This window comes from Macaca mulatta, chromosome 8, assembly GCF_049350105.2.
Source record: "Macaca mulatta isolate MMU2019108-1 chromosome 8, T2T-MMU8v2.0, whole genome shotgun sequence".
Classification (NCBI taxonomy): domain Eukaryota; kingdom Metazoa; phylum Chordata; class Mammalia; order Primates; family Cercopithecidae; genus Macaca; species Macaca mulatta.
Window position 1 is genome coordinate 138,489,044 of NC_133413.1, and position 12,995 is coordinate 138,502,038.

The 12,995-nt window shown below is 47.3% G+C and overlaps 1 protein-coding gene across 1 annotated transcript in view; it reads left to right on the forward strand.

Annotated features, from left to right (window-relative positions):
• The window catches only part of LOC106999943 (uncharacterized), a 303,356-nt gene that overhangs the window by 236,733 nt on the left and 53,628 nt on the right, over positions 1-12,995 (forward strand). The window lies entirely within an intron of this gene.

The following is a 12,995-nucleotide window of genomic DNA, read 5'->3' on the forward strand; positions in this document are numbered from 1 at the left end:
GCACATCTGGGGAGACTGGCCAAGCAGCTCTGCTGAGCTTGGCTGGACTGCCTCCACATCTGGGGTGTGACTGCCTGGTGGCTGATGTCATTTTGCTGGAGTCGCTGGGGTGTCTCCACTCTGCCCTCTGGGTCTTTCGTCTCCTTCTGAAACCAGCAGACTAGCTGGAGGAGTGTCCTTCTTATGGTGAAAAGCATAGAGCAAGAGCAAGACCATTCCTAGGTGAACAAGCCCTTTCCAAGCTTCTGCTGGCCTCTCTTTTGCTAGCACCCCATTGGCTGAAGCGCGTGACCTCACCACGCTAAGTGTCAGAGTGGGAAGGCACTGCAGAGGTGCCTGGTGGAGGGTGAGGGTGCAGGTAGGGTGAAGAGTCAAGACCTGTTTGCACTTAATCACAGGTGATGTCATCTCAACTGTCCCTCAGGCTTCTCTGAGCTTTGCTGTCATCCTTACTTAAAACTATTTGCATTGTTAGAAAGAAGAAGAGACTAACAGGCACCTAGCAGTGACTGAACACCTAAAAATCCACTTAAGGAGATCAATGCTATGGCTCTCCGAGGCTCTGTGGGACCAGGGGGCTTTATCAAGGTTGCCTCACAGAGCAGGGGCTCAGCCAGCATTGGAATGTCAGTTGCCTGGTTCCCATTTGTGTGTGCATGTGTGTGTGTGAACCCAAACCTGTGCCCAGGTCAGACTTACGTGACGCTTGCAGTCAGTTCTCCCTCACAGTGTTGCTTGGGTCCTGGAGGCTGGAAGGAAAGGAAGCTTTAGGAGAGAGCAGTTGTGACCTCCTTTCCACAGGTTGCTATCACCACAGGTTTTCCACAAGCTTCTCCCTGGGTGGCCACCCCAGGGGCTAGAACATAGCAGAGGACTTTTCATAAAATCTTTGGAGTCTTCAGAAGAAGGTCTTTTGAGATAGGTCATGAAGAAATGAGGCCTTTGAGCCATAAATTAGCCATTGTGTGCAGGCTGGGGCCTCACCAGTTCAGCGAAATCTCCAGCCTTAAGAACTGAAACTGACTTGGGGCTCTGATTTTGACAATGGCCTTGAAGTAAGGGATTCCTCCTTGTGTAGTTAGAGCTGCTTCCCCTTCTCTTTTGTCCCTCTTCACCATGGCATAGCCCCAGGGAGTCCAGATGCCAGATGAAGTCTTTCACCTGTATCCTGAAATCCATGCCCGTAGGAATACTTTTCTTCACTTTCCTGCCTGAGGTCCCTCTCCACACTTTTGCTTGCTTTCCCATGTTAAGAAGACATATTTGAAAATGATTCCTGGGTGGCCAAAGTCAGAAGGCTGGGTAGCCATCTGCCTTGCCGGCCACCTCCCCAACCCTACCGAGCTGTGAGCTTACAGGTGGTACCATCTGCACTTCTGTACTTTTTTTTTTTTTTTTAGCCCTGACCTTTGGCCTAATAAAAGCAAAGTGCAGAGCTTTGAATGAAGGAGATACAAACAAGATGTTCTCTTCCTCCCCCAGCCCCTCTTTTCTCTCCTCCTTCTCCTCCTCCTCTTCTTCCTCTTTCCCTCTCTACACTTATTGTGTGCCAGACATCAACCCAGGGATGTATTTATTTTTCTCAGTGAACTAAAGGTTTATAAGGAGGATGCCCTTTTCTCTGCAAGGACTAGTATTCTCTTCCTCTTGGAAAACTCCTGTTCATCCTTCTGGACCTGGCGGGGAAGAAACCCATTTCCCACAAGACTGTTCTCACCACCTGGGTGGAGTTGCTGATTCTCCATTTTGGAACATCACACTTTGAAGGCTTTGATCTGGTCGCACACTTACTATGCTGTTCTGGCTCATCTCTTGGTGTGTGTGTCAACTGAACCGTTTGAAGGGGATGACTGTGGCTCCTTTATTTATCTCTGTGTCCTCTGTGCCCACTACAGTGTCAAACACAACATGGAAGCTAAACATACATGTGCAAAATGGGCAAATGTAGGTACAAGCAGGGACACCCTTAGTTCAGCAGGGACCTTGGGCTCCAGATCACTCAGCTCTAACTTGGAAGCTGGAACACCTGGCTGTGTTACACAGGCAAGACCTGTGTCTCCATATGCACCATTTATTCCTCACACTTGGCAAATGTGTGCCAAAGCTGAAAGAGTTCAACCTTATAGAGTTTGACAGGTTCAGGTTGGCATCCTTGCTCTACCTTTTCCCAAGCAGGGAACTTTGAGTAAGTTACTTTACTGCTGCCTTTGCCACAGTTTCCCCATCTGTAAAATAAACATAGAAACACTTGCTTTGCCTGATCTGTTGAAAAGAATAGAGATGATGTTTGCAAAGTCCTGGCATGTGCAGTATCTATTATGGCTCTTTTATTTATCCTGCAAAGCAACTGTTCATAGTATCACATGGCGGGCAGGGGTAGGGGGCAATAAAAGCGTTTGTGGCAAGGATCCAGTTATTTGCAGGCTTCTCTTCTGTCTGGCTTTGTTTACTGTCATGCAGGAAAAGTGCCTTCACCAGGGCACAGCAGTAAACCTGTTGGCTACTCTAGCCCTGCCTGGGTTCCCAGGAAATTGGCAGGAGAGGAGCTGCCTGCTGCTTGTGGGCCTGCTGTTTCGGCTGCAATCGCTGTGGGAACACACAGGGTTAGGAAAACAAACACATGACTCATTGGGGACTTCCGACCTCAAGCCAATGAGGTGCTGACACCTTGCAATTTCTGAAGGTTCCCAGTAGATATGCATGTGTCTGCTCAGCCTTCCTTGGACCTGAGCCCATCTCTCTCTGCTCTCACACTCTGTGGGGGGCTAGGGGATGGAATGCTTGTGTTCCTACCCTTCTGTCCTCCTTCTGCATTTATTGAGCCTTGCTAGGTGCTGGGAATGTGATGACAAGTAAGACAGTGCAGGCAGGCTACAGACAAGTCAACACATGCGGTCTGCTGGAAAGCAGCCCCCCAAAGATGACCATAATCCATGGGACCTTTGACTGTTACCTCACGTAGCAAAAAGGACTTTGCAGATGTGATTAAGTTAAGGATCTTGAGATGGGAAGAGTATGCTGAATTACTCAGGTGGACCCAAAGCAATCACAAATAGTTACTTATTAGTGGTTCCTTATTAGAGGGAGGCAGAGGGAAATTGACTACCCTAGATGAGAAGGTGATGTGACCATGGAAACAGAGATTGTAGTGATGCAGCCAGAAGCCAAGAAATGCTGGCCGCCTCTAGAAGTGGAAGACAAGAAACTGATTTTCCTTTGGAGCTCCAGAGGGACCCAGCCCTGTTGATGCCTTGCTTTTAGTTCCTTATGACTTAGTTCAGCCTCTAACCTCCAAAAGGGTAAGAGAATAAATTTGTGTTGTTATTAGCTGCCAAGTTTGCGATGATTTGTTACAGCAGCAAGAGGAACTAATACAATGTGTCCTTGCAATGTTATAAGTGTTAACACCACTTCCCTAGTGATGAAGGAGACTGAATAGCCCAGTGGTTCCAAGGTAGATCCCTGAAGTCCCAGTGCTTTGGTTCAAGTTCACATCTGCCTTTTGTTGGTTAAGGGGCCTTTTGCCATGTTACTTCTCAAAGCCCCAGGTTTGTCTGTCGTGTGCTGTAACATCATGTTGTAAAATAAGGGTAATAGTCATTTCCATCTCATGCATGGTGGTGAGGATTGAGCTGTGAAATGCACATAAAGTTGGCTGTCTGGAGCGCAGTATGTACCCCAGCACCTTCCTCCTGTACCTTGACTCTTACACCTCCTCATCGACAAGAAGGCACTGGATGCTGGAGAATCTCTCTGCAGGGATGTCGCAATGCAGGGCAATATCTGGAGAGGTGTTCTGGGCTAAGGCTTGTGGATAGGATTGATAGGACATTTAGTAGTTAGCAGTGGGAGGAGGCGGGGGTCCCCGAGACCCAGCGCTTCTGCAGGGCTGGGCACTGTGTGGGGGCCTCAGTAGTTTAGTGGCTATTCTGAAACAGTCACTCACTCCTGATCCTCCCAGGCACTGCCGTTCACAGGCAGCCCTAGTTTTACCTCTGTAAGCTACTCATGAACATACATCATTCTTTTATTTAGTAAACAGGAATGTCACCCCTGCCATGTACCTGCCAGGCATTGTAGGAGTGAATGGAAGCTGCTGCAGGGTTACCGCACCTGGGCTTTGCCAGAAGGGTACCAGAAGGCCGTCAAAGCAGCTCCTGGAGGACAGTTGAGCAAGTGACTGTTAGAGAAACCTGAGGCTTCGTTAGGGCCAGGACTTGGCCACAGGGTGCTCTTCCGTTCCTGCCTGTCTCTGCTGCATTGAGGATGCAGCCTTCAGGCCCACCATGGGTTCGGGCTCCTTCCCTGGGACATTTGGGATGGTTTTGATGCATACTTGCTGTTGAGATTCTCACCAAATAGCTGCCTGGGCCGCTCTCCTCCTGACCAGTCAGCCACCACCACTGCCACTGCCAGAGGTCCACAGATGGAGGCTCCCACAGGCAGTGGGAGGAGGCAGGGGTGCCCGAGATCCAGCGCTTCTGGGGGGGTTGGACACTATGCTGGGGCCTTAGGCCCTGCAGTCACCACACCTCTGAGGGGCAGGAGCCACTGGGTCCATTTTACAGTCTCCTCACCTATCTTTCAGCTGGTGATGGGACATAAGCCCATTTGTTTTCATTTTGTGGATACGTTCAGAGGGGAGTAATCATTATCACTGCTTCCCACTGAGGAAACTGAGGAACAGAGAGGCTGGCTGACTCATGGTCACACAATGAGTAAGAGGTGATCCCAGATGAGATTCTATAATTTATACTTTTAATGGATTTTCCAGCTGTGGGTTTGGGGGAGCTTGCTTTGATTCGCTATAGAGAATGTTCTTTTCCCTACCTGGAAATGCAATTGTCATTGTTATTGTGTTGTTGCAGTTTGTTTGCATTCCTGAGACCATGTCAGCAAAAGGCTCGGAAAGGGAAGTGGGGGACAGCCTTGAAGCATCTGGCCTGTAAGAAGAGTCCATTTGGAGGGAGGATCTCAATGCATTTTTTAACATAAATACACGCTAGGCTAGCTGTGCCCACAGACAGAGGGGGTACCCAACCCTCCCAGGTTCTCTGCCCTTGCTGAGAAGCCTGGGTTCTGAACCCCATGCCTCAGTGGGACACAGAGCTGCTCAGGAGCACACAAAGCTCAGCCTCTGCCCCTGCCTTCCAGGTCAACACAAATGCTGCTCGCATTGGTGGCTTAGAGCCCAGCAGCGCATTTAGCTCAGTACCATTCCTGGGGTTGGTGGGCAGGTGAGGGTGCAAAATCACCCTTGATGAAGAACCACTGGTGTAGACTAGTGGTTCCCAACATTTGCAATACCACAAATCCCTTTTACTGGTTCTCCTTCTCTGTGAGGGAGTTTATCAACCAAGCAAACTTCATAGTTAAGTATTTATTCCTCCACTTTCTTATCTAAAAATATCTGCCAGTGGGAGTTCCTGATCTGGGTCACCAGGCTGAGTTGATATAATTCTGGCCAGTATCGAGCAAAGAAGCTTGATATTTTAGGTGACAACTGTGGCCTTATTGGAAAGGAAGGTGCAATTTCCAGTAGACTTCTTGACCCTTCGAAAAATAGACTGAGGACCCCCATGGAGGAGTCCTGAGATTGGAATCACTGGTATAAACTTTTATTTTGCTGTTCGGAATTAAGAATTTCGATCAAATGTTGATAGAAGGTTCCTTTGAACTCCACATTTCCCCGGGAGCCTCCATCCTGTCTCTTGTCTCCTTTTGGCATGAGCAGTGTCATTCTTCAGCATGTATTTATTCAGTGATCACCACATGCCTGGCACGTCCCTGGGTGTGAGGTTGCCGCGGTGAACGGCAGATGCAGCCATGGTACTAATGGGGTCTGTAGCCAAGTGAGGGAGGCTAAGAAAGAAAGAATGTCATTTCCAGCAGTGATAAGTCCTAAGAGGGAGGTGCGGCACGTGAATGGGCTTGAGGGTGCTGGTCTCTGGAGTAACAAGCCTCTGTAAATAATCAAGTCACCCATTTCTCAGCCCTGCCTTGATGCACAGTCTTCACTTGGCCTGTTTAGGATCATTTCACAGATTCATTGACAGGGCCCAGTTTGTTAGTTGACTCCTTGGGGACGGAATCCTTTATTGCTTGCAAAAATATGCTCTGCAGTAGGGCTGCGTCTTGCTAATTGAGAGGCATTCTGAGAAGTGGAGCACCCCTGCCTCATTAGATTCAGTAAGAGGAGGCCTTAGAGGTACGTTGAACCTGGCCTGGTGGACAAAGCACCCTGCTGAGAGCTGGGCAGGTCTTCGGAAGGAGATTTAATGTGCTTCAGTAGGAAAGATGGTAGTTCCTCTCTCCATCTCCAGAAGTCTGCAACCAAGTCATCAGAACACAGAAGGGACCTTGCAGCCATTGCGTCTTTGTGCTCAGGTCCCGTCTGAGGGAGGGAAGGGAGGCAGAAGGGAGGGGAGAGATGGATCAGCTCCATTTGTCAAGCCAACCTGCTCAGCACAGGGTGCCCCTCCTCTTGGCCACTGGAAGGCTTTCTTTCTTCTGGCCACAATCAAACGCCATTTCTTCTTTCTGCGTTTGTTCCCTGTAAGTCAACGACTGTTGCTGTGCGAAATAGTAGCCGCTTGGCAGGGGAGTTCATGAAGGTTGCAGAGCACCTGTTTGGGTTCCTGCCTCTCTTCCTTTCCCCCTTCCTCCCTCCTCCCACTTTTCCTTACCTGGCAGCTACCTAATTCTTCTCTTTTAAAATACAGTTCAGTGAACGGTCCACACCAGCTGCCTTGGGGAATCCTCCAAAGAGACAAATTCTACCCTGTGCCCACCTCTCCTCTAGTTAACACCTTTCAGTGTTCCCTCCCCTCCTGTTGTCCTTGAGTTAATGCCTTAAAGTCACGGCCCTTGCTCAGCCTCTAAGGCCCTGGTGGGTGCTCCTTCCCCTTGTAGCTGGGTGGGTTTCAGGAAATGCCCCATCTGGTCATGAGAGAGAGGCAGCCATATTCAGGGGAGATGGTGGCAGGGGAGACAGTCTAGCCACAAAGAGCAAAAAAGACAGAGATGAGATGGCCCAGAGGGAGCCTTGGTAAAGGCTTTGGCTCTTTCTCTGTTGAGATGGTACCGTTGGAAACTTTTTAGCAGGTTCTGATTTGCATTTTAATGAGATCCTTCTGGCTGCTGTGTTGAAAGTGGACTGGAAGTGGCAAAGGTGCAAAGACAGGCCGGGCACAGTGGCTCATGCATGTAATCCCAGCACTTTGGGAGGCCAAGGCGGGCAGATCATGAGGTCAGGAGATCGAGACCATCCTGGCAAACACAGTGAAACCCCGTCTCTATTAAAAATACAAGAAAATTAGCCAAGCGCGGTGGTGGGCGCCTGTAGTCCCAGCTACTCGGGAGGCTGAGGCAGGAGAATGGCGTGAACCCGGGAGGCGGAGCTTGCAGTGAGCTGAGATCGCGCCACTGCACTCCAGCCTGGGTGACAGAGCGAGACTCTGTCTCAAAAAAAAAAAAAGAAGAAAAAGAAGGTGGAAAGACCAATCAGGAGACTATTGTGGTAATCCAGGGTATTACAGTAATCCTGGCCTGGTGGAAGCAGAGGAGACTGTGAGACATGATCAGATTCAGAATATATCTCAAAGGTAGGATTTGCTGCTGGATTGGCTATGGGGTGCCATAAGAAATATGATCCCGATTGTTCTTTATTTTGTGCAGCTACAGAATGAAGTTTCCATTTATTGAAACGGGCGAATCCTCAGGGTGAGAAGGAGTGCCTATTTGGTTTTTTGCGGATAGAGGTGGAATTGTTGCGTTAGAGATGTTGGTCAGACATCCAAGTGGAGACAGTAAGGAGGCAGCTGCATGTACAGATCCAGAGTGTTCACTTGGCCAGTCCATGGTACTCAGACATGTGATCAAATACCAGTTTAGATGTCACATGGAGTATGTTTTGAATGAGGTTAACATTTAAATCAGTAGACTTTGAGGAAAGGACATTACCCTCAAAGTCTTACAATGTGAATGGGCCTCATCCAATAGTTGAAGGCTTTAAGAGCAAAAAGACTGAGGAAATGGAAACTGGGAATTCTGACTCCACACTGCCTTTGGACTCAAGCTGCAGTTATCAGCTCTTCCTGGGGGCTCCAGCTTGCTGGCCTGCCCTGCAGAGTTTGGACTTGCCAGCCCCCATAATCACATGAACCAATTCCTTAAAATCTCTTTCTGTCTCTCTCTTCAACATACACACATCCTACTGATTCTGTTTTTCTGGAAAATCCTAGTACATGGAACAAAGGGATAAATTTGGATATCCAAAATTTATGCAAAAGTGGATATTTGGATTTGTATTTGAGACTTATGTTATTTACGACTTAAATATGAGTGTGATCATCAAGAGACAATTGTGGGCAGAGAGGAACCAGTCCACGAGGCCGCACAGCACAGGTTGAGATTCAGAAATTATGTGTGTATGTTTGTGTGTGTTATATGTGTTTGTGTGTGAGTGCTTGTGTGTTTGTATGTGTTTTTGTGCTTTTGTGTGTGTGTGCTTGTGTGTGAGTTCTTGTGTGTGTGTTGTTTGTGCTTGTGTTTGTGTATGTACGTTTGTGCTTGTATATATGTATGTGTATTGTTTGTGTGCATATGTTTGTGTTTTGTGCTTGTGTTTGTGTGTATGTGTTTGTGCATGTGTGTGTGCATATGTGTGTGTTTGTGCTTGCATATGTGTGTGTTTCGTGCTTGGGTGTGTTTGTGTGCATATGTTTGTGTGTGCTTGTATGTGTGTGTTTATGCTTTGTGTTTGTGTGTGCTTTGTGTTTGTGTGTGTTGTTTGTGCACATGTGTGTTTGTGTGTTTTGTGCTTCTGTGTGTGCATACGTTTGTGTGCTTGTATGTGATTGTGTGTATATGTTTGTGCATGTGTGTGCATGTGTGTTTCTGCTTGTATGTGTGTGTTTCTGCTTGTGTTTGTGTTTCATGCTTATGCTTGTGTGTGTTGTTTGCATGTGTGTTTATCTGTGTGTTTGTGTGCATGTGTGTGTTTGTGTGCATGTGTTTGTGCATGTGTGTGCGTGTGTTTATTTATGCTTGTGTGTTGTGCTCGTGTGTTGTTTGTGTGTGTGCATACGTGTGTGTTGTTTGTATGCATGTGTGTGTGTGTTTGTGCTGGTGTGTTTGTATGCATGTGTGTGTGTTTGGTGTGTGTTTGGCATGTGTGTGTGTTTGGTGTGTGTGTCTGGTGTGTATGTGTTTGGTGTGTTGTGTTTGTGTTTGTATGCCTGTGTGTTGTGTGTGTGTGTTTGGTGAATGTGTGTGTTTGTGTGTGTGTACGTATGTTTGGTGTGTGTGTGCATGTGTGTTATGTGCATGTGTGGTGAATGTGTGTGCATTTTGTGTGTGTATTTGTATGTGTGTTGTTCGTGTGTGTGTGTGTTTAGTGTGTGTGTGTTTGTATTGGTTGCTAAGCACTTGGTATGTGTCAGGCATCCCCTATTACTAGATGCAGCCTCTTCTTAAAACAGTTTGGATGTCATCATGAAGAGCCATGTATCTCCTTACTTTTTCTGGAAGTTTGGGAAGGGATTCTCATTGGGCCACTTACGTATTTGACTGAGGTTTGCAGTTCCTGTGTCACAGTCCCTCCAGTGTTCTGGGCAGCAGACTGGCATCCAGCCTTTCCTTCTCCTGTCAGAAATGGATTATTCTCGCATCTTCCTTCCATGCCATTTTCAGTTCCCCTAACCTCCAGTCTCTTGAAGCCATTTAGCGTCTCTTGGTACTGAGTAATCCCGTTTATTAAAGCATGGGAAGCTTCCTTAATGGCAAGTGTTGGCACAAATAGTTTTGCAGCCCCAAGGGACAGGGTCATTTGAACTTGGTGACTGGAAAAACGGTCGGTGTGAATAATGCGAAGTGCAGGACCATGGTGATGAATTTCCCTCACCCTCTTTGTTCCTTGTTTTCTTTGTCAGGCAGAATGTTTAACCCATATTTTCCAAGAACTGTGTAGGTGGGTTGCTGGGGACAATTGATTTTTAGAAAAGTGTTGTTTCTTTGGATGTGGAAACCAAGAAGCAAAGAATAATATTGAGCAACAGTCCTCCTGATGACCAGGCCTGGGCTAATTATGGCAGTAGTGTTGCAATGTGTTTGGGCCATTATGCAGTATAAGAACACCACTTCCCCTCAAGATGCCCTGGACACAGGGTAATCCTCAGGGCCTTGCTCTAGCCCCATGTCACTCAATGTCAAGTGGATCATCTACTTTCTAAGGCTGTAATTGGTCCTAAAGAAGAAGGAGTGGAGCCTGGCAGGAGGAAGGGACACAGGTATTTGTGTGAGGAATACTGAGTGGTGATGGTAGTTCTGGTACTGCCCTGGCTTGCTGTGTGAGTCTTCTCACCTGTCTGAGCAGTGGGGTCACCATCTTTGAGGAGATTGGACTAGGTGGTTTATTTTATTTTATTTTGAGAGAAGATCTTGCTCTGTTGCCCAGGCTGGAGTGCAGTGGTGCAATCTTGGCTCACCGCAACCTCTGTCTCCCGGGTTCAAGCAACTCTCATGCCTCAGCCTCTCAAGTAGCTGGAATTACAGACTTGCACCACCACGCCTGGCTAATTTTTGTATTTTCAGAAGAGATGGGGTTTCACCATGTTGGCCAGGCTGGTCTCGAACTCCTGGCCTCAGGGGATCTGCCTGCCTCAGCCTCCCAAAGTGCTGGGATCACAGGATGAACCACTGTACTCAGCCTTGGACTAGGTGCTTTCTAAGGAGTGGGGATGGGTCAATGGGAGGGTGCCTTCCCTAAATAAAGGGGCCAGCCCTCCCTTAGCATCCACTTGTTGTATTGTGGGAGGGTGGGTTCAGTGCTGCCAAATTAATTTTTGGACTTTGAATATAATAAAAATTTATGAATTTTGGATGTAGGCAATAACTTCCAAAATATTTGAAACACCCTGTGGGTGAAATCTGTAGTTGGATAAAGTCCCTAGGACTTTGCTTTGCAACTCAGCATTCATGCATTGCTCTCCGTGGCTTCTTATAGGCTGGGGGCCAGGAGGTGAGGGAAGCTCTTGTGATTTGTTTTGTTTTGAAATTGGTATAAGTATCTTCAAGGAACTAAGAGAGCAAAACCAGACTGGAAGCTGGGTCACAAGATGCTGTTGCCTAGAGACTTAGACAGAGGGCATGGCATTCGCTCCCTCATAGAGGGAGACGGCCGACGGCAGGAGCCTCAGCAGCCCAGCCCCTTAAGATTGATTCCTGGGTCCTCCACCCACTGTCTCTGGCTCTGTGGACTCCATGGCATTCAGAGCTAGGGGAAATCAATTATTTCATCATCTTATTCTTTTCAGTTAATAATTACATTTTGGAGATCTTTGTGTGTGCACATGTGTGTGTACACGTACATTATTCTTTTTTAACTGCTGTATAGTATTACTTAAGTATTTTCCCAAACTATTTCTTATACACACACACACACATATACACACACACACACAGAGGCCAAACATCTTGTCTTTTTTTGTTTTTTAAAGACAGAGTCTTGCTCTGTCATCCAGGCTGGAGGGCAGTGGGGCAATCATGTTTCACTGCAGGCGTGACCTCCTGGGCTCAAATGATCCTCCTGCCTCAGCCTCACCAAGTAGCTGGGACTACAGACATTCTCCATCACACCCGGTTAATTATTTGACTTTTTTTTTGTAGAGAAGGGGTCTCACTACGTTGCTCGGGCTGGTGTCAACCTCCTGGGCTCGAGTGATCCTGCTAACCAGCCTCCCAAAGTGCTGAGACTACAGGCATGAGTCACCGCACCTAGCCCCAAACATCTTACTGGACAAGCCTTTCTTGGCCACTCTATGCAGACAGGACCCATCTCGCACCTCCATCTTCCCTTTTTTTTTTCTGTCTTAATTGATCACCATAGCACTTATCATCATCTGACCCACCATATAGTTATTTGCTTATTTGTTTGTTGACAGTCTGACACCCCCAACCCCTCATGAACCCCGGGAATGCAGAGACTTCTGTTAATTTTATTAAGTGCTTTATTCCCTGGAAAATGGTAGGTGCCTACTAAATGTTTGTTAAATGCATAAGTCTCTGTTTTGGAGATGACCTCCAGGCCCAGCCTCAGGCACAGAAAGGTAAAGTAACTTAATCAAAATCACCCAGCTCCTGACAGGCAAATCTGGGCCCAGAGCCCATGCTCTAATCTAAATCATTACTACCTGCCTACTGGTAACAAACAAAACCTCAGCGCAGTGCCTGCAACACAATAAGGACTCAGTAAATGTTAAATAAAGGTAATAATGCTTACAACAACAATCTTTGCCCCCAGAAAGATCCTTACCTTGAGGAGATAGCAAGGATTTGAGATGTTCAATATAAAATACCAAGTATGGTGCCTGTGCATAGCTGGCCATCAATGAGTGGTGGCTATCTATTATTATGCTTGTTATTTTATTATACTTTAGCACATTGTGTTGTACTTAAATGCCACTTGTTTGCCCTACTTATCTTTGTCCCTCCTGAGGGTGCAGAGTGAGCCTTATTCATTCCAGCATTCCGACAATCTTGTACATCCATACAATTCTTGGTATGTGGTTGACATACACTACTGTAAGGTCCGTGAATGAGTAAGTAGATAAAGGAACGAACAAATGGGCCAGTGGTTTGTTGGGGCCACTCTGGCCAGTGGTTTGGGGACATGCTTCCTGGAGTCTTATCCCCTCTTGTCAGATTCAGGTTTAGGACAACGGTACAGTTGTTCCATTGTTCCCAGATAACATATCCTATCTTAACGTCTTTGCTGGGGCAGCCCTTGGACACACCCTGAGCTCCTGCCCTATCACTGGCCCCACTTGGACCCCTTGTGGGCAGGCACCACTGCAGCCTGCTCTGAAGGGAGCTTTCATGTGGCCGGCCGACCCTACTCCTTGACTCCTCCCTTCTCTCATTGAAAAAAAATGTTTAAGGGGACATTTCTCTCTCCTAAACTTTTTATGTTCCATTGAAGACCTAGAAAACATGTT